General features: G+C 43.7%; 1 pseudogene; it reads left to right on the top strand.

Moving 5' to 3' along the window:
- The first annotated feature begins 1215 nt into the window (after nt 1–1215).
- Nucleotides 1216–6506, top strand: Gm41655 (annotated as a pseudogene).
- Nucleotides 6507–19717: the final 13211 nt, after the last annotated feature.

Raw genomic sequence — 19717 nt, 5'->3', positions numbered from 1 at the left:
CCAAGCCTCTGCTCACCTAGAACAAGTCCTGGAATCTTCTAGCCTCCATGCAATCGTATCTAGGCCTAGAATGTTTTCAGCCTTTGAGACTTAATGCTGAATATGGCACTCTTTCTTGTCCTTTTTGAAATCTGTTGGCTGGTCAGCTCAGCTGTTTTAGTTCAAACTCCTCTCCAAGCTGACTGTTTCAACCTGGCTTCTTTCAGCTTTTGATTGAATTGCTCTGCTTGGCCTCATACTAACTTTGGCAATATGCTCTAATCTTCTGGCTCCTTCTCATTTCTGGCTTGTTCTGCTTTCATCTTTGTCTAGTTTGTTCTGTCTCTGTGAAAGATTCTGGCAGAATGTAAAAGGTCATAGAAGCCCTGAAATTGGTAAAATAGATTTTATTGTTAGTAGAACTGGCTTCATTGATTTAGAAAAATAGAGGTGCACAATGCTTTGGCCACTCCTCGAACCTGTGTGTCTGCCAATGTTCTGACCAGGTGTGTGCCCATTGCTGTACCTTCATTAGATTCTTTCCTTGTTTCCCTCCCATACCCATTTCTTGAGGAATCAATCATTTTAGAATAGATATTGTTTAGATCTGGAAATCCCCTAATCTCCCCCTTCTCCTTTCCCCCCGAGGGCCTATAAAAACTGGAAACTCTTTTCCCTCGGGGACGACTCCTCTACCCCTGCGTGGGATATGAGTCGTCCCCAGAGCTCTGGCTTTCCCCGAATAAAGCCTCATGTGGTTTGCAACAAGCTCGGTCTGTCGTGAGTTCTTGGGTGTCTGCTATTGTCCTGAGGCCTGAGCGAGGGGCTCCTCTCGGAGTCTTTCATTTGGGGGCTCGCCCCAGGATTGGCGTGACCACCCACGTCTCCGAAGACCCACTTGGAGGTGAGATTTTTTTGTCCAAAAATATTTCTGTAAGCCGGCTAGGTTCTGTGCTGAAATTTGCAGCCACGACGTTTCGTGAGAAACAGAGACCTTTGCCTCGGGATGAGGCACTGAGTGTGAACAGCAGACGTTCTGGAATCACTGGCTGCTGCTCGCTCTGGGGACGCCCTGAGCGAGGGGAAGGACTCTAGGAGTCCGTCTGGGGCGGGGAGTGTACTCCCTCGACCATCTGTATTTCTGAAGCCCTGATCGAGGGGAAGGACTCTAGGAGTCCGTCTGGGGCGGGGAGTGTACTCCCTCGACCATCTGTCAGTGTGTGTTTGCTTTTTGTGTCTGTTTTCAGGTACTTGTCAGTGTATGTATGTGTGTTTTTTGTGTTTGTTTTGTGTTTTACGTAGTATCAACAATGGGACAGACTATAACGACCCCCCTAAGTTTGACTTTAGACCACTGGACTGAAGTTAGATCAAGGGCCCATAATCTTTCAGTAGAAATTAAGAAAGGACCTTGGCAGACTTTTTGCATCTCCGAGTGGCCAGCTTTTGATGTAGGATGGCCACCGGAGGGGACTTTTGATTTGACTCTTATTTTTGAAGTTAAAGCCATTGTCTTTCAGAATGGACCTGGGTCCCACCCAGCTCAACAGCCTTACATTACTGTTTGGCAGGACCTCGTCCAGAATCCTCTGCCTTGGATAAAACCATGGATTCCCCAGCATAGGTCAGGCTCCCGAGCCCTGACTCTATGAGAAGCAAAAATGAAACCACAGGCTCCACCCGAAACGGAGCCTCCTTTTCAACCCACAGCTCCCCCCAAGATCTATCCTGAAATTGAAGGGCCTCCTGAGTGACCAGAGTCCCCTTCCCCTCCTCCCTATCCTCTGCCTCCGCAGGTCCCTGCGCCAGGCTCTGGGATTGCTGCCAGTGCAGCCGGAGGGCCAGCATCTGGGACCCGGAGCCGACGAGCCCAGAGTCCCCCAGCAAATAGAATTCCTGACACTACTTCTGCTTTTCCTTTACGGGCTGTGGGTGACCCGCCCACAGACCCGCAGTCTCTGCAGACCCTCCAATATTGGCCTTTTTCATCGGCTGATCTGTATAATTGGAAAGCTAACTATGCCTCCTTTTCTGAGAATCCAACCAGCCTTGTGGGGCTGGTAGAGTCTCTTATGTTTTCTCATCAACCCACTTGGGATGATTGTCAGCAGCTCCTCCAGGTTCTGTTTACTACTGAAGAAAAAGAGCGCATTCTCCTGGAGGCTCGGAAAAATGTTCCTGGAGTGAATGGAGCCCCAACCAACCTACCTAATGAGATTAATGCTGGGTTCCCTCTGGATCGACCAGATTGGAACTACAACACGGCTCAAGGTAGGGAGAGGCTGGCAGTTTACCGCCGGGCTCTGGTCGCAGGTCTAAAGGGAGCGGCGAGACGCCCCACCAATTTGGCTAAGGTAAGGGAAGTGATGCAGGGCCCTACCGAGCCCCCATCTGTTTTTCTGGAAAGATTGATGGAAGCTTATAGACGCTATACTCCTTTTGACCCGACCTCTGAGAGCCAACAAGCTGCAGTTGCAATGGCTTTTATAGGACAATCAGCATTAGATATTAAGAGAAAGTTACAGAGACTAGAAGGATTACATGCCATGGCTTTACAGGATTTAGTTAAGGAGGCAGAGAAGGTGTATCATAAGAGAGAAACAGAGGAAGAGAAGAGAGAGAGGGAAAAACGAGAAGAAGAAGAGAGAAACAGAGGGAAAGAAGACAGGAGAGGAATCTAAGCAGGATTTTGGCCACAGTAGTAGGGGAACGTGAAGGAAGGAATAGGCCAGAGAATAGACAGATAGGGTACCTGGGCAACAAGGAATCCAGATCTGGAGGAAGAAGATCTGTCCAGAAGATTTTAGAGAAGGACCAATGTGCCTATTGCAAAGAAAGAGGACATTGGGCACAGGAATGCCCAAAGAAGGGAAGGGCCCCTAAGGCCCTGACTCTGAAAGATGATGAATAGGGGAGACGGGGCTCGGACCCCCTCCCCGAGCCTAGGGTAACCCTGATGGTGGAGGGGACCCCCACGGACTTTTTAATTGACACAGGGGCAGAGCATTCTGTGCTGAAACATCCACTGGGAAAAATAAAAAATAAAAGAACCATAGTGATTGGAGCCACTGGTCAGAAACAATACCCCTGGACCACTGCACGCACTGTAGATCTGGGGAAAGGCCAAGTGAATCATTCCTTCTTGGTCATTCCTGAGTGTCCCACACCACTTCTAGGAAGAGATCTTCTGACTAAATTAAAGGCCCAGATCAGATTTACCCAAGAGGGGCCGAGAGTAACTTGGGAATCTCCCACCTCCGTAGTCTTAGCCCTGCAGCTTGAGGAAGAATACCGATTGCATGAAGGCATAAAGCAAACAGAGGTGCCAGACCTAAAAGACTGGTTGACTGCTTTCCCTAGAGCATGGGCAGAGACTGGAGGCATGGGAATGGCTGTCAGAGTTCCCCCTGTGGTTGTGGGACTGAAGACAGATGCAACCCCTATAGGAGTGCGCCAATATCCAATGAGCCGTGAAGCAAGAGATGGAATCAGGCCACATATTCAGAGACTATTACAATTAGGTATTTTGGTACCGTGCCAGTCACCCTGGAATACTCCTTTACTGCCGGTAAAGAAACCTGGCACGAGTGACTACCGACCAGTCCAAGACCTGAGAGAGGTCAATAAGAGGGTCCAAGATATTCACCCAACTGTTCCTAATCCCTATAACCTCCTCAGCTCACTCCCTCCAGAGCGAAAATGGTACACAGTACTTGATTTAAAAGATGCTTTCTTTTGCCTGAAGTTACATCCCTTCAGCCAGCCCATATTCGCCTTTGAGTGGAGAGATCCTGACACTGGACAAACGGGACAATTGACCTGGACACGGTTACCCCAGGGGTTCAAAAACTCCCCCACCCTTTTTGATGAGGCTCTACATCGAGATTTAGCCTCCTTCCGAGCTGAAAACTCCCAGGTAACCCTGCTCCAATATGTTGATGACTTGCTCCTTGCTGCAACCACGGAGAGAGAATGTTGGCAGGGGACCAAGAAATTGCTAGTAGAACTGGGTGAGTTGGGTTACCGGGCCTCTGCTAAAAAAGCCCAGCTATGTCAGATGGAGGTAGTCTATTTGGGATATATCCTCCGGGATGGAAAACGGTGGCTGACAGAGGCTAGAAAAAGGACTGTGACTCAAATACCAACACCGGCTACTCCAAGACAGGTGAGAGAATTCTTGGGCACAGCTGGGTTCTGCAGACTTTGGATACCTGGGTTTGCAACACTGGCTGCCCCCCTGTACCCCCTGACCAAGGAAAGTGGAGAATTTAGATGGACATCAGAACATCAGAAAGCCTTTGAAAATATTAAGAAGGCCCTGCTGACTGCGCCAGCTTTGGCACTGCCAGATCTAACCAAGCCCTTCATCCTCTATGTTGATGAGAGGGCGGGGGTGGCCAGAGGAGTTCTTACTCAGGCTCTAGGGCCGTGGAAGAGGCCGGTGGCATATTTGTCTAAAAAGCTGGATCCAGTGGCCAGCGGATGGCCCACATGTTTAAAGGCCGTTGCTGCAGTAGCCCTACTCGTTAAGGATGCTGACAAATTAACTCTGGGACAGCAAATAACTGTGGTAGCCCCCCACTCTCTTGAAAGCATTATCCGTCAGCCCCCAGACCGATGGATGACAAATGCCCGGATGACTCACTATCAGAGTCTGCTGCTGACTGAACGGGTCGTGTTTGCTCCCCCTGCTATTCTCAACCCTGCCACCTTCCTCCCTGAAACGGATGATTCCTCACCCGTTCACTGCTGTGCAGACATCCTTGCAGAGGAAATTGGGATCCGAAGTGATCTATGTGACCAGCCGTGGCCAGGTGTTCCAAACTGGTACACAGATGGAAGCAGTTTCCTAGTAGAAGGTAAGAGGATGGCAGGGGCAGCGGTGGTAGATGGTAAGCGAGTCGTGTGGGCTGGCAGCCTGCCAGAAGGTACATCAGCTCAAAAAGCTGAATTAATTGCCCTGACCCAGGCCCTTTGGATGGCTGAGGGGCAGTCCATCAACATTTACACCGATAGCAGGTATGCTTTTGCTACAGCCCACGTCCACGGTGCCATCTATAGACAAAGAGGGTTGCTGACGTCAGCAGGCAAGGACATAAAAAACAAAGAGGAGATTTTGAGCCTCCTTGAGGCTATTCATCTGCCTGCCAAAGTGGCCATTATACATTGTCCTGGACATCAAAAAGGACACGATGCTGTGACAAGGGGAAATAATATGGCTGATGTTAAAGCTAAACAGGCTGCACTCGGCCCTAAGATTCTGCCCTTCAGGACTCAACAGATAGAACCTCTCCAGAAAGTTGCTCTGCCAGAACTGGAACTGTGTAGCCAGAGTTTTGAGTATACACCTGAAGATATAAAACTAATGGACAATTTAGGGTTTACTGCAAAAAATTCACAGGGCCAACGAGCAGCCAGTAATGGTAAAATAATATTACCACAAAAAGAAGGGAAGAGATTTATTGAAAATATACATCGGCTGTCCCACCTGGGAGTCAAACACCTGCAAACACTGGTAAAAGCATCTGCTTTTTATGTTTTAAGACTCTCTGATGTTGCAGAAGCAGTAGTTAAGAGCTGTGTACCGTGTGCCATGACAAATGCAGGACATTCGAGATATCCCCCAGGGAGAAGACTACGAGGTGATCGCCCTGGAGCTTATTGGGAAGTAGATTTTACTGAAGTAAAGCCAGCTAAGTATGGTAATAAATATCTTTTAGTTTTTATAGATATTTTTTCAGGATGGGTGGAGGCCTACCCAACAAAAAAAGGAAACAGCCAATGTTGTGGTTAAGAAAATCCTAGAAGAAATTTTTCCACGATTTGGAATACCTAAGGTAATAGGGTCTGACAATGGACCCGCCTTTGTTGCCCAGGTAAGTCAGGGACTGGCCATCCAACTGGGGATTGATTGGAAATTACATTGTTCTTATAGACCCCAGAGTTCAGGACAGGTAGAAAGGATGAATAGAACTCTAAAAGAGACCTTGACTAAATTGACAGTAGAGACCGGCGGGAATGACTGGACAGCCCTCCTTCCCTTTGCTTTGTTCCATGTTAGAAACACACCAGGAAAATTTAAGCTTACTCCATATGAAATTCTGTACGGGGGGCCTCCCCCGCTCACTGAAGTAGGGAAAGTGATGGATTTTCTAGAATTTAACCCTGGTTCTTCATTGTTTACACGCATGAAAGCCCTAGAAGTGGTCAGAAACACTGCCTGGGAGCAGCTCAAGGAGGCCTATGAACCAGGAGATTTGATGGTACCTCACCAGTTCCAGGTGGGAGATACAGTTCTCGTCAGACGACATCGAGCTGGCAATCTAGAACCTCGTTGGAAAGGCCCTTACATCGTGCTACTGACCACCCCCACTGCTGTCAAAGTAGAAGGCATCTCTGCTTGGATTCACGCCTCTCACGTAAAGCGAGCTCCTGGAGAACTTCAAGATGAATGGGAATTGGAAAGGACTGATAACCCTCTTAAGTTACGCCTACGTCGTCGGCGCCATCCTGAAAGAGAAGAATGACAACCCACACCAGCCTATGACTCTCACTTGGCAAGTATTATCCCAATCAGGGGAAATACTATTTGCCACCTCAAAATTAGAGCCTCCGGGGGCATGGTGGCCAACCCTGTATTTTTGCCTCCGCCAAATCATTCCTGCAGCCAGGATTACTCCTCCTAATGTGGTTCGAAGCTATGGGTTCTATAGCTGCCCCGAGCACCTTAAGAGCTCCTGGTGTGGGGGGCCTAGGTGGTACTTTTGCAGTGAATGGAGTTGTGTTACCTCAAACGATGGAGATTGGAAATGGGCCGTTGAGCCATCTGGGGATGGATTAGAATTTTCTTTTCAAAATAAGGGGCCAGGCAAGCGTGCAGTAATGAGGCTATACAGAAATCAGGAATGTAAGCCTACAGATTTAGACCGTGTGAAACTGCAGTTCACAAACATGGGAAAGAAATATGCTCTTGCCCAGTGGATTGGAGGCATGAGCTGGGGAGTTGTGTTCTACAATTATGGTAGTAGACCTGGTTCATTGCTCCATGTCCGTCTAAACATTGAAAGTCCTCCAGCCCTGCCAGTAGGCCCTAATAAGGTGCTCCCTGAGCCAAATCGACCTTTTCTCCCAAGACCAGCCCCGACCTTACCCCACACTCAAAAGACTCACCAAATGTCTTCCCCACAGAAAAACGTTTCGAGTCCTGTTCTGTACTCTATAGCCCCAGAGCAAGTTGAACTATCACCCACCCGACAAAGGCTGCTAGGCCTCCTCCAAGGAGCTTTCTCTGTGTTAAATGGTACCAATCCCAATGCCACCAAGTCTTGCTGGCTGTGTCTAACATCTGGACCTCCCTATTACGAGGGGATGGCAGTAATGGGAACTTATAATAATACCACCAGTCATGATCACTGCAGGTGGGGACGTAGCCACACACTCACCCTCACTGAAGTATCTGGCAGAGGCACATGCATAGGAAAAGTGCCTCTGAGTCATCGACACTTGTGTAATGTTACCTATGAGAGCCCCCGGACCAAATTGACTTATTATTTGTCACCTGGTCCCAATAAGTGGTGGGCTTGCAGCACTGGATTGACCCCCTGTATATCGACGTCAGTGTTTAATGACATTAGAGACTATTGCATCCTGGTGCAGTTAGTGCCCAGAGTCATCTACCATCCCTCAGAAACTTTTGTTGATGAGTTTGATAGACGGCTGACTCGCCTTCGCAGGGAGCCTGTGACTATGACTTTGGCCGTGCTTTTAGGGGTAGGAGGAATAGCAGCAGGAATCGGAACTGGAGCTGTGGCCCTAGACAGTGTGCCCCGCTATTATAATCAGTTAAGACAAGCAATGGACACTGATATTGCGGCCCTAGAACAGTCTATTACTAAGTTAAAAGAATCTTTAACATCCCTGTCAGAGGTAGTTCTTCAGAATCGCAGGGGGTTAGACCTGCTTTTCCTTAAAGAAGGAGGGTTGTGTGCTGCCTTAAAAGAAGAATGTTGCTTTTATGTAGACCATTCTGGAGTCATAGAAGACTCCATGAGCAAGTTAAGAGACAGACTAGAAAAGAGAAAACGAGACCGAGAAGCACAGACTGGATGGTTTGAAGGACTTTTTAATAAATCCCCTTGGTTGACCACCCTCATTTCTACCTTGATGGGCCCTCTAATAATTTTGCTTTTACTGCTGACATGTGGCCCACTAATCCTTAATAAACTAATGACCTTTGTTAGAGAGAGGATTAGTGTTGTTCAGTTGTTAGTATTAAGACAACAATATCAGTCTTCATAGACCCTTGAAGAGGTTGCAGTCTAGTTCTAAGATTAGAACTAGTAACTAGAAGAAGTGGGGAATGAAAGATTCTGGCAGAATGTAAAAGGTCATAGAAGCCCTGAAATTGGTAAAATAGATTTTATTGTTAGTAGAACTGGCTTCATTGATTTAGAAAAATAGAGGTGCACAATGCTTTGGCCACTCCTCGAACCTGTGTGTCTGCCAATGTTCTGACCAGGTGTGTGCCCATTGCTGTACCTTCATTAGATTCTTTCCTTGTTTCCCTCCCATACCCATTTCTTGAGGAATCAATCATTTTAGAATAGATATTGTTTAGATCTGGAAATCCCCTAATCTCCCCCTTCTCCTTTCCCCCCGAGGGCCTATAAAAACTGGAAACTCTTTTCCCTCGGGGACGACTCCTCTACCCCTGCGTGGGATATGAGTCGTCCCCAGAGCTCTGGCTTTCCCTGAATAAAGCCTCATGTGGTTTGCAACAAGCTCGGTCTGTCGTGAGTTCTTGGGTGTCTGCTATTGTCCTGAGGCCTGAGCGAGGGGCTCCTCTCGGAGTCTTTCATCTGCACCCTGTCTCTGAACAACTGTCCCAGTAAAAATGCCTCTTTCTCTCCCTCTGTGCTGCTCCCTTTTGTTGCCTCTCTTTCTTCTCTGATCTCATGAGAGTTGGGGATATCCTATCCTGTCAAATTGTTCTTTGATTTGTCACTTTGTTTACCTTTCAATTAGACATTACTTTCGAATATGGGTGCTTCTGTCTACAAACTAACTTTACCTTCATTGGGATTGAAGGTGTGTTCTAAGGGCATGTCTGTCTTCTACCCAGATCTCAGAGACCTAGATCTTTGGATGTGATCAGAGCAGCCATGATGCTGGATTAAAGTTCCTCCACAAGTACTGATGCAGTATTTTTCTTTTAAAGTTATTTATTGCAATCCTGCATGTGTGTAAGTGTGCTATGGCACTGATGAGGAGGATAGGAGATATTTTTTGAGAGCCAGTCATTTTTGGTTCTCCCCCTTCTTCTTGGGAACTAATTCAGGCCAGCAGTCTTGTGCAACAAGCACCTTTACTGTGCTAAGCCATCTTGCTGGCCCAATATTGATGTCTTACTATTAATTAAGTCTCCATGGTTTAGTCTTTCACTATGTTTTATAAATTTTGGCAAATGCATGACACATTCCTTCTGTTACAGTTCTATAGCACGCTCTCACTGTTCTAAAATACCCCGCTTTTTATGTATTTATCCCTCTGTTCATCTCAGCCTGTGACAGCCAAGAGTCTTTTTGCTCTTTCCCTACTTAGTTTTGCCTTCCCAGAATTCCATCCAGGAGTATGATTAGTTGTAATCATACATGGTGAGTCCTTTCAACTTGGCTTCTTTCACTTAGTGCCTTGAAGGATTTTCCACTTCTCAGGGCCTGACATTTTGTTTCTTCTTTCTGCTGACCAGTTGCTTCATGTCAAGTGGTAGCACTTGATGGTCTCAGTATTTGGAATTTTGTCATCTATTAGAGACATGTTGTGACACCTTAAGATTGGTTTGAGTTTTCTTAATGATGTTCAGTGCGGGACAGTTTTTCATAGGTTTATATCTATTCAGTTCTCTTGCCCATCTGAAATACTTGTGACATTTTATTACAATGCAGGGCAGTTTTTCATGTATTTACATGTGTTCAGCTTGTTTTGCCCATCTGAAACACTTGCAACATCGTATTATTTATGCTGCATTTTAGTAATCCCCAATGTGTTTTAACTCCAGGCTTTTTATCAATTATTCATTTCATAAGAGTTTCTCCTTATATATGGGGTATTCTTCTTAGATTTTAAATGCCCCCCCCCCCCCGAGTCCATGTATAGTTAAGCTGGTGGGATGAGGTGGGGCATTCACATGGTATAGCCTAGCAGAAGGAAGTTAGCTTTTTGAGAAGGCTCTTGGGGCTTCAGCTCCTTGCCCCTCTCTGCTTCCAGCTGTTATGAGGTGAGCAAGCTTTAGCCCCTTGCCCCTTTCTGCTTCTCTTATGGAGAAGTTTGTAATTTCAACAAAGTCTGTTTGATTTTTTTCATTGTGTGTGTATCCCGGGATGAAGAGGGAGGCACTGAACCAATGAAGCCAGAGTTATAGGCAGGTGTGAATCACCCAATGTAGGTGCTGGGAACCAATCTTGGGTCCTCTACAAGAGCAGCAAATGCTCATAGCCACTGAGACATCTCTCTCATTGTACTTTCACTGTACTAAAAACCATTGTGTTTGGTCTGGTGCTGCTGTATATTCACATACTAAACACTGGCCCTAAGATAGACTTGCAGTCTCAATGAACATATTCTCACACACACCAAATGATATTGGGTAAACTTTTGCCAATTTCTCTGACTGGTTAAATTAAAGTGTCTGACAGCCAATTCCTGAGGTGAATATATATATAGACAGGGCTTCAGTTACTGGGCTGTGGGACACAGGTAGGGACCATGAGGCTGGGGAGTGGGAGAGAGAGGGAGAGAGGGAAAGAGAGAATGGAGAACCAGGAAATGGCCTGATGGAGTGAATCCAGCACAGATATGGTGGCTATTGGCAAGAAACCAGGGGAACACAGCTGGGAAAGAGCCAGGCTAGCATAGTTTAGGGGCAATTGTCCAGTAATTGTGCTAAAGCTGATTAAAGAAACAGATAGGCCTCTGCCTTGATTATTGGGGGGGGGGCTGATTGGGTCATAATAAAAACAATAGTTATTAAGTATCCAACAACAACAAAAATTTCATTGATAAACTTCAGCTTGCCCTGCTTTTCTCTTATGCTTTATTCTAAAAGTCATAACAGTTATAATTAAAATAAAATACAGAATTTTGCTGTGTAGTCTAGGGTGGCCTGGAACTTATTAAAGTAATTCAGGCTGACTTCAGTATATGAAGGGTTTGAGTTAATTTTGTTTAGAATAAAGTCTGTGTGTAGATTTTTTTCATGTGAATGTCAAATTATTCTAGAAATATTTGTTGAAAATCACTAATGTCTTGAATGAATTAACTTTGCTCTTGTCAAAAGTTAGTTGGATCTTTTGGTATTAATGAATTGGACAGGGCTTAATGGGACTCCTTTCTAGCTAAGGAGCTAGTGGAAGTTAAATGGATGCTGGGGAGGTGGAGTAATTTTTCTTCAGGGGTATGACCACTGTGACCACTGACAGGTTGCCCATGCTCTAGTGAATGAATCTACACGTGTGTGCTTATGGGCAGCACAACTGGACTCAGTGAGTTATAAAACTAAAAGAAAAGAACATTAAAACAGAATTTTCATATACCTATATGTTGTTCCTAACAGCACATGCCTACTGAAAATCAAAAGCCAGAAAAGCAGTTACAGTCTTCAACGACTGACAGTCACAATAATCAGTCATTTTCTGTTATGGCCATTTTTAATTGCCCACGAACTACCCTAGGCTTACTATGAGATGTATTCAGATTCAAGAAGGAAGACCTAGGGAAATTATTTCTGTTTTAGAGGAGAGCAATAGCACCACAATTGGTATGAGACAAACGCATCCTGTTCATTCCTGGTGGGGAAGAGATTGATGTAGTTTAGTTTCGACTCATGTTGAATTTGTGCTATTCTTCTAACTCCAATGAGATTAATTATTCTTCTAGTTCATCTAAATCTTCCACAGTAAAAAGAATTTTTCATCAAGAAGAGTGGCCCAATGGCTCCATTTTCTTCTCAGTCCTCTTCGTTATCCGACATCCTTTTCACCATTAGTTGGTTCTCATCATTATCTGAAGTGTGTGTGTCCAGCATTGCATGGTTGTCTATGTAATACCTGTCTTGCCTGCATCCTTTGGGATGCCATTTGTACTCACAGCATCATCAGCCTCATCAGCACCTGCTCCCTGAATGTACTGAGTACCAGCTGCTTCTTCTTCTCCATGGACTAATTCAGCATGAAATCCAAACACTCTGGACTACTGATCACCAAGCACATTCCCTGCTGCAAGGAAACCTTTTCTCCTTTCCATATATTGTTGCAGTCTATCAGTTTTTTTCTTGTTTCTTCAATTTTTTCCAAAAAAGTAAAGGTGATTTTTTTATACCTAGGACAGGTCACATGCTCTCTTTTAATTCTTGAAAATGTTATACAGTATATAATCTTGTATCATTATAAGATGCATCTTGATCATATCCACTGTTCACTTGTTCCTAAATCCTTCTAAGAATTTCCCGTCCTGCTGTTTCATCTCTGTCCAAACTTCATATCCTCTTAACATTAACTAACTAGGAGTAGACATGTTACCCCATTTGGAACTTCAGTTCCAAGAATTCAGGGATCCTCCTCTGGTTTCAATGGGCACTGCATACATACAGTGCACTTACATACTTGCAGGCAAAAACAATATTATCAATGAAACAAAAATCATCTTAAAAATTTAACAAATTAATTAATCTATTGAGTCTCATTAGTGATATCTGTATGCTTATGGGTGAGGAGTTATAAGGGGGGGTTTGAGGAACATAGCAGTGGACACACCCCCAAAGAAAAATGACTCTCCCTTCCTCAGCAACCATCAACTGCAAATAGATTCTCAACTAGGAGTCGTGTCTTAGAAATTTCTTTTCCATTCTGTGCTGGAATTTTAACTGGCTTTATCTAGTGTAGATAGCCATAGTGTTGTGAGTTCATGTGTACAGCAGTTATGTCATATCAAGGGGACAGCATGTTATAGGCTGAACATTCACTTGTCATGTTTTCCCAGAACTTTCAACAGTAAGAGTCTCTGTATTAATCACTTCAATAGAACATTCTCAAACTAGGAAACTCACAAATCCATGCACATGTATTTAGAAGGTATTTTGATAATACCGTGACTTAGAGAAGAACTTCAATAGGTTCTTCTTTAGGGCCTAGCCATGAGTTTTGACTTTGCTTATAATATTATGCGTAAATTCTTGCCTTAAAAGTGTGACTCAAATCCAATCAAGAAAACAGGTGGTAACATAGTCATGTGACTATCATACCAGTGGGCACCTCTTGTGTGGTGGGTTGGTATTAAAGTGCATAGGGTATTATGGGTTGGTATTAAAGTGCTGGATAAAACTATTGATGTCTTTTGTCCTCAAAGAACCTGCATGGTAGCACCTTCTGCCACTGGGATATTCAGCGGGGTCAGTTCAAGATTTATTTCCCTGTATCCAATAACTAAAACATGTGGTGTCTTTAACAATAGAGTCTTCTTTTATTAGGTATTTATTTCATTTACATTTCCAATGCTATCCCAAAAGTCCCCCACACGCTTCCCCACCCACTCCCACTTCTTGGCCTTGGCGTTCCCCTGTACTGAGGCATATAAAGTTTGCACAACCAATGGGCCTCTCTTTCCACTGATGGCCGACTAGGCCATCTTCTGATACATATGCAGCTAGAGACACGAGCCCTGGGGGGTACTGGTTAGTTCATATTGTTGTTCCACCTATAGGGTTGCAGATCCCCCCAGCTCCTTGGGTACTTTCTCTAGCTCTTCCATTGGGGGCCCTGTGATCCATCCAATAGCTGACTGTGAGCATCCACTTCTGTGTTTGCTAGGCCCTGGCATAGTCTCACAAGAGACAGCTGTATTTGGGTCCTTTCAGCAAAATCTTGCTAGTGTATGCAATGGTGTCAGCGTTTGGAAGCTGATTATGGGATGGATCCCCAGATATGGTCGTCTCTAGATGGTCCATCCTTTCATCTCAGCTCCAAACATTGTCTCTGTAACTCCTTCCATGGGTGTTTTGTTCCAAATTCTAAGACGGGGCAAAGTGTCCACACTTCGGTCTTCGTTCTTCTTGAGTTTCATGTGTTTTGAAAATTATATCTTATATCTTGGGTATTCTAAGTTTCTGGGCTAATATCCATTTATCAGTGAGTACATATCATGTGAGTTCTTGTTTTTTTTTTTTTTTTTCCGAGATAGGGTTTCTCTGTGTAGCCCTGGCTGTCCTGGAACTCACTTTGTAGACCAGGCTGGCCTCGAACTCAGAAATCTGCCTGCCTCTGCCTCCCGAGTGATGGGATTAAAGGCATGCGCCACCACGCCCGGCTTTATTTATTTATTTATTTATTACACTGTAGCTGTCTTCAGACACTCCAGAAGAGAGAGTCAGGTCTCATTACAGATGGTTGTAAGCCACCATGTGGTTGCTGGGATTTGAACTCAGGACCTTAGGAAGAGCAGCTGGTGCTCTTAACCGCTGAGCCATCTCACCAGCTCTTCATGTGAGTTCTTTTGTGATTAGGTTACCTCACTCAGGATGATGCCAGGTCCATCCATTTGCTTAGGAATTTCATAAATTCATTCTTTTTAATAGCTGAGTAGTACTCCATTGTGTAAATGTACCACATTGCAAAGCTTCTGTAAGGCAAAAGACACCGTCAATAAGACAAAAAGGCCACCAACAGATCGGGAAAGCATCTTTACCTATCCTAAATCAGATAGGGGCCTAATATCCAATATATATAAGGAACTCAAGAAGGTGGACTCCAGAAAATCAAATAACCCCATAAAAAATGGGGCTCAGAGCTAAACAAAGAATTCTCACCTGAGGAATACCGAATGGCTGAGAAGCACCTGAAAAAATGTTCAGCATCCTTAATCATCAGGGAAATGCAAATCAAAACAACCTTGAGATTCCACCTCACACCAGTCAGAATGGCTGAGATCAAAAATTCAGGTGACAGCAGATGCTGGCGAGGATGTGGAGAAAGAGGAACACTCCTCCATTGTTGGTGGGATTGCAAGCTTGTACAGCCACTCTGGAAATCAGTCTGGCGGTTCCTCAGAAAATTGGACATAGTACTACCGGAGGATCCCGCAATACCTCTCCTGGGCATATATCCAGAAGATGTCCCAATGGGTAAGAAGGACACATGCTCCACTATGTTCATAGCAGCCTTATTTATAATAGCCAGAAGCTGGAAAGAACCTAGATGCCCCTCAACAGAGGAATGGAAACAATAGAGTCTTACCACATAGTTAATGTGGGAAACTAAGAGCAATGGGAATAACCTGTAGAGGTGCTGGACTTCACTGAGAAACAATTCATAAGGAGATAGCCTGTGCCTGGCACTTAGATTTTCATTAATAACCCATGCCTTAATCTAGGCCTGCTCTTGAGCAGGTGGTATGGAATACACCTGTAGTTCCAGCTGCGTGGGAAGCTGAGGCATGAGAATTACTTGAGATAAGGGGTCTAAGACCAATTTTGGCAACATTAGACAAAAAAAAAAAAAAAAAACCAAAAACAACAACAACAAAAAAAACCAACCCAAACAAACAAACAACACCCCCAGGAAACTCAAGCCAAAGGAAACCAACAAAGAAAGAACCAAACAGAAACACATAAACAAAAAATATATATCCTTGCCACTAGGAAAGAATATCATTAACATCTATCCATAACACATGGACTTATTTCTGTTTGAATATTGACATTTTTGAGTCAGGCTTTTTAATCCCTGGTTAGTCTCCAATTCATAGAGGGATCCACCTGCTTTGGACTCTGAAGTGCTAGGATTAAAGGGCTGTCCCCCATGGCTGGGTCATATTTACTTTCAAGTTTTTTTTTTTTTTTTGGTAGAAGAATAAAAGGTTTGTTCTCATTAAAAACCAATTTCATAAACACCCCTTACTGGAAAAGATGCCATTTGTATCTACTCACAGATAAATCAAGGACCCTTCTGTGTTCTTTCCCTGTTTTCACTACTGACTTTAATTTGCCCCTCTGCTGTTGTATTTGGAGAATGTGACAGAGTGTCTTTGTGATATGGTGAAATACCCTGGAGGTGATGTAATGCAGTGTTGCTTGGGCACAGTACACAAATCTGGTGCCTGGGCAAAGTGCACACATCTGGTGCCAGAACATAGCACATGCATCTGGTCGTTGGTCACTGTGCACAAATCTGGTGCCTGGGCACAGTGCACACATCTGGTGCCTGGGTACTGTGCACACATTTGGTCCTTGGGCACTGTGCACACATCTGGTGTTTCTTTCGCTCCGTTCATTTGACATCTTTTTGAGGAATCAGAATGAGCCTTGTTGGAGATTCTGCCCTATCCTGCCCTTTTCCCAGGGTCCCCAGGCTTGGTTTCCTGACTTTGTTTCATTCAGAATCCAAGTCTCTAATAAATCACTCCCCAGTAGCATGCGGTTTAACCTTTTCAGAGAAGACGAATGTGACTCTTCCACTTTCCAGAGCCCAAACCTTTAGAGACCAATGTCTAGGCAGAGTGTACTATTTGACTCAGTGAAAGAGGAACTATCTTTCCTAGGAGATAAATGAGGACAAAAAGCTCCATTTTACAGCAGCAATCCTGAATTTGATCCCAAGCCCTGACGGCACAGATGAACAGCAGACTAAAATGAAAGCCCAAAGCAGAAACTGGAAGGAATAGAGAAGGGGACCATGTCACACAGAGCCATGAATACTGTAAGATCTGTTTTTTGTTTTTTGGTTTTTTGGCTCCGGTGTTTACGATTTAATTTCAGTATCATCTCTTTAGTTTGCATCAATGACATTTATATGAAGTAGTTATTAGGGGTGAGGTAATAAACATTATTTCATTCCTCTGTGGCCCCCCCCCCCCCAATCTCACAGAGAAGAATTTAATAAATATCTACTGTATGAAAGGGACTAACTACAGAATACACAAGAGCTGTAAAAAAAGAGAAAAAGGGGCTAGAGAGATGATGACTCAGCTGTTGAGTACTCCTTACTCTCAAGGAGGACCCAAGTTCAGTTATAAGCACCCATATGGGGACTCCCAACTACCTGTAACTTTCATTTCATGGTATCTCTCGCCCTCTTCTGGCCTCCATGGGCAGTGCATTCATGTGGTACATAGACACACAGGTAGGTAGGCAAAGACTTCATATTCATAAAATAGAAATAAAATATATTTTTAGAAAAGAGTCGATGTCCTAGCTTTAAGGTAGTATGCAGAAAGAATAAATTCTACCACACTCTGCCTTTCTGTCTGTGAACTCCCTCAAAGGACTTGATAAAGCTCATTAAAACTACAAAGATTAGTCTTGTTTTACTCAGTTTACTGACTCAAATGTTCACTTCACCCAGCAACATCCTTACAGATGCACCATGACAATATAATTGACAAAACACCTGGCCTCCTCATGGCTCAGTCACTTTGTTGGAGAACATGCCTGGACCTACTTCAGAGCCTTCTGCCTTATTCAAACGTTGCAGCTACGTGGGCTCCTTGGTAAGTGGATCACAGTACCATATACAAAGGAGGAAAACATTGACTCCTGCAGAATACATTGGGGTCATTATTCCTTAGGCCTCCCTTTTGGCATTTAGAAGGGTCAAATGCAGCTATGCATTTTCGCCTTGGAGGGACAACTCGACATGTCCCACACTATTGGACTGCTAGGAATTTAACTGATTTTCTATGAGACTCACTCTACAACCCAAGCTGGCCTCAGACTTGTGAGATAACTCAGATATACTTCAAATTTGCTATGCAACCGAGGCTGGTCTTAAACTCAAAGTCTTCCTATCTCAAGTGTTTATAGCTGAGTGCTTGAATTGTAGGCATATGCCAACATGCCTGGATAGAAATGTTTAAACAAAATTATTCACCACTCTGAATAGTGGTGCCAAATGCCTTAGCCACACAGGTAGAGCTTGTTCAGTTTGATCAGCGTAGGGCTGTCAGTGAAATAGCGTGTCGCTCTTCGGAAGGGAAAAGGAGTTGCTGGTTCTTTTCTCATCTATGTGACAAAAGAAACTAAGGAGAGCAAGGTTTGCTGTGGCTCATGGCTTGAGGGTACAAAATACACAGCAGCAGGAGTGTGGCAGCATCGTGTCTGCTCTGTGGAAGCAGAGAGGGACTAATGCTAAGGTTACTTTATGATTAGGACAGAGGTGAGTTGTGGGTGGAGGACCTTTCACATGTTAGTCCTGACAGTTTCTCAGGGAACAGGAACAAGAGGCTAAAGTATTGGTGCTTCCCAAAGGGACAGGTACTGCCATCTTCTACAAAGCCATTTGGTTTTTTTTCTCTCTCAGGGTCTGTTTGTGAAACATGCACACCTTTAGGTTAACAAGTGTTTCCTATTGGAAATGCTGGGATCCAAAAAAGCAGAGTATGTAATTGACCCTTGTGGTGATGATTGTGATATGAATGTGAGCCTTTGCTTAAATATTTGCACGTGTTTAACCTGTAAAAGTGCACATACACACCCATCCTCCCACCTGGGCTCATCTTTCTAGCTCTAAATCTGTAATTACACAACTTGATTTTCCTTTTTATAATTTATTGAGTTATGATTAATACACAAAATTTGTACATATTTAAGGTATACAAAGTGATGCCTTTTCTTCTGATTTCTTTGCAAAATGATGCTTTGATATGTATATGCATTTTGCAATGATGATCACACTCAAGCTAGTTAGTTTAATGATAGATTTTAGGTTAAAAATATTACATATGTATAATTTTGTAGGTCCTATCCATACTCTTAGGAAATGTAGGTTTAACTGTTTCACTACAGTTTGTCAAAGTCACAAGAACCGAAGCATTTTGGCTAAAAGTTTCTATTTTTTGGTTACACCTCTCAATTTTCTGTCACCCTCCAAGCCCTGATAACTGTCATTCTGTGTTCTGTTTTTGTGAACTATATCTTCTTATGATTACACATACACAGGAGATTATCACATATTTATCTTTCTGTGACTAACTTAGTTATCATGTTCCCCAGGCTGATTGTTGTGGTTGTAAATAAAAAGATTCTTTCCTTTTTAAGAACTAAGCAATTTTCACACAATAAATATCTGATACATTTTTCTATTCATTTACCTATCGATACATTTCCCCCATATCTTGAGTATATTTGTGAATGTGCTGGTTAGTTTTTGTCAATTTAACATAATCTACAGTCACCTGGAATTGCAACTGATTACCCTTGTAAAGTACCTATTTCCAAGTACGGTCACATTCTGAGTTCCAGAAAATTAGATGTCCCGTTAACATGAGTCTTGGTGGGATATGAAAAGAAAATCTCTGATTCTTATATTTCATGACTTTGCCAAAGATTCTTTTTTTTTCTTTGCTCCTAAGTGGGGGAGGTAGTGAAGATATTTTTTTTTTTTTTGGATGAAAAGAGTTGAAATGTTGGGGTTCTAGTGCAGGAATTATTAGGAACAAACAATGGCTAGTGGCAAACTGGAAGTGCTTGGTGCTTTGTGTAATCATTAAAATTTAACTACTGATTTGCCAGTCCACAAATAATTGGAGATACTGAATAACTTTTCATTAACTGTATTTTTTTTTTTTTTTTTGCTTTGAAATTTTGGCAGTAGACAAAAAAGAAAAAAAAATAAAAATCAAGGGTGGAAATGAGCAGAGGCTCTATCTATTGATGTTGGAATTCTTGACTTGGAGCAAAATGGTAAATGGAGAA

This window comes from Mus musculus, chromosome 17, assembly GCF_000001635.26.
Source record: "Mus musculus strain C57BL/6J chromosome 17, GRCm38.p6 C57BL/6J".
Taxonomy (NCBI): domain Eukaryota; kingdom Metazoa; phylum Chordata; class Mammalia; order Rodentia; family Muridae; genus Mus; species Mus musculus.
This window is presented reverse-complemented; position numbering and strand designations above follow the sequence as displayed.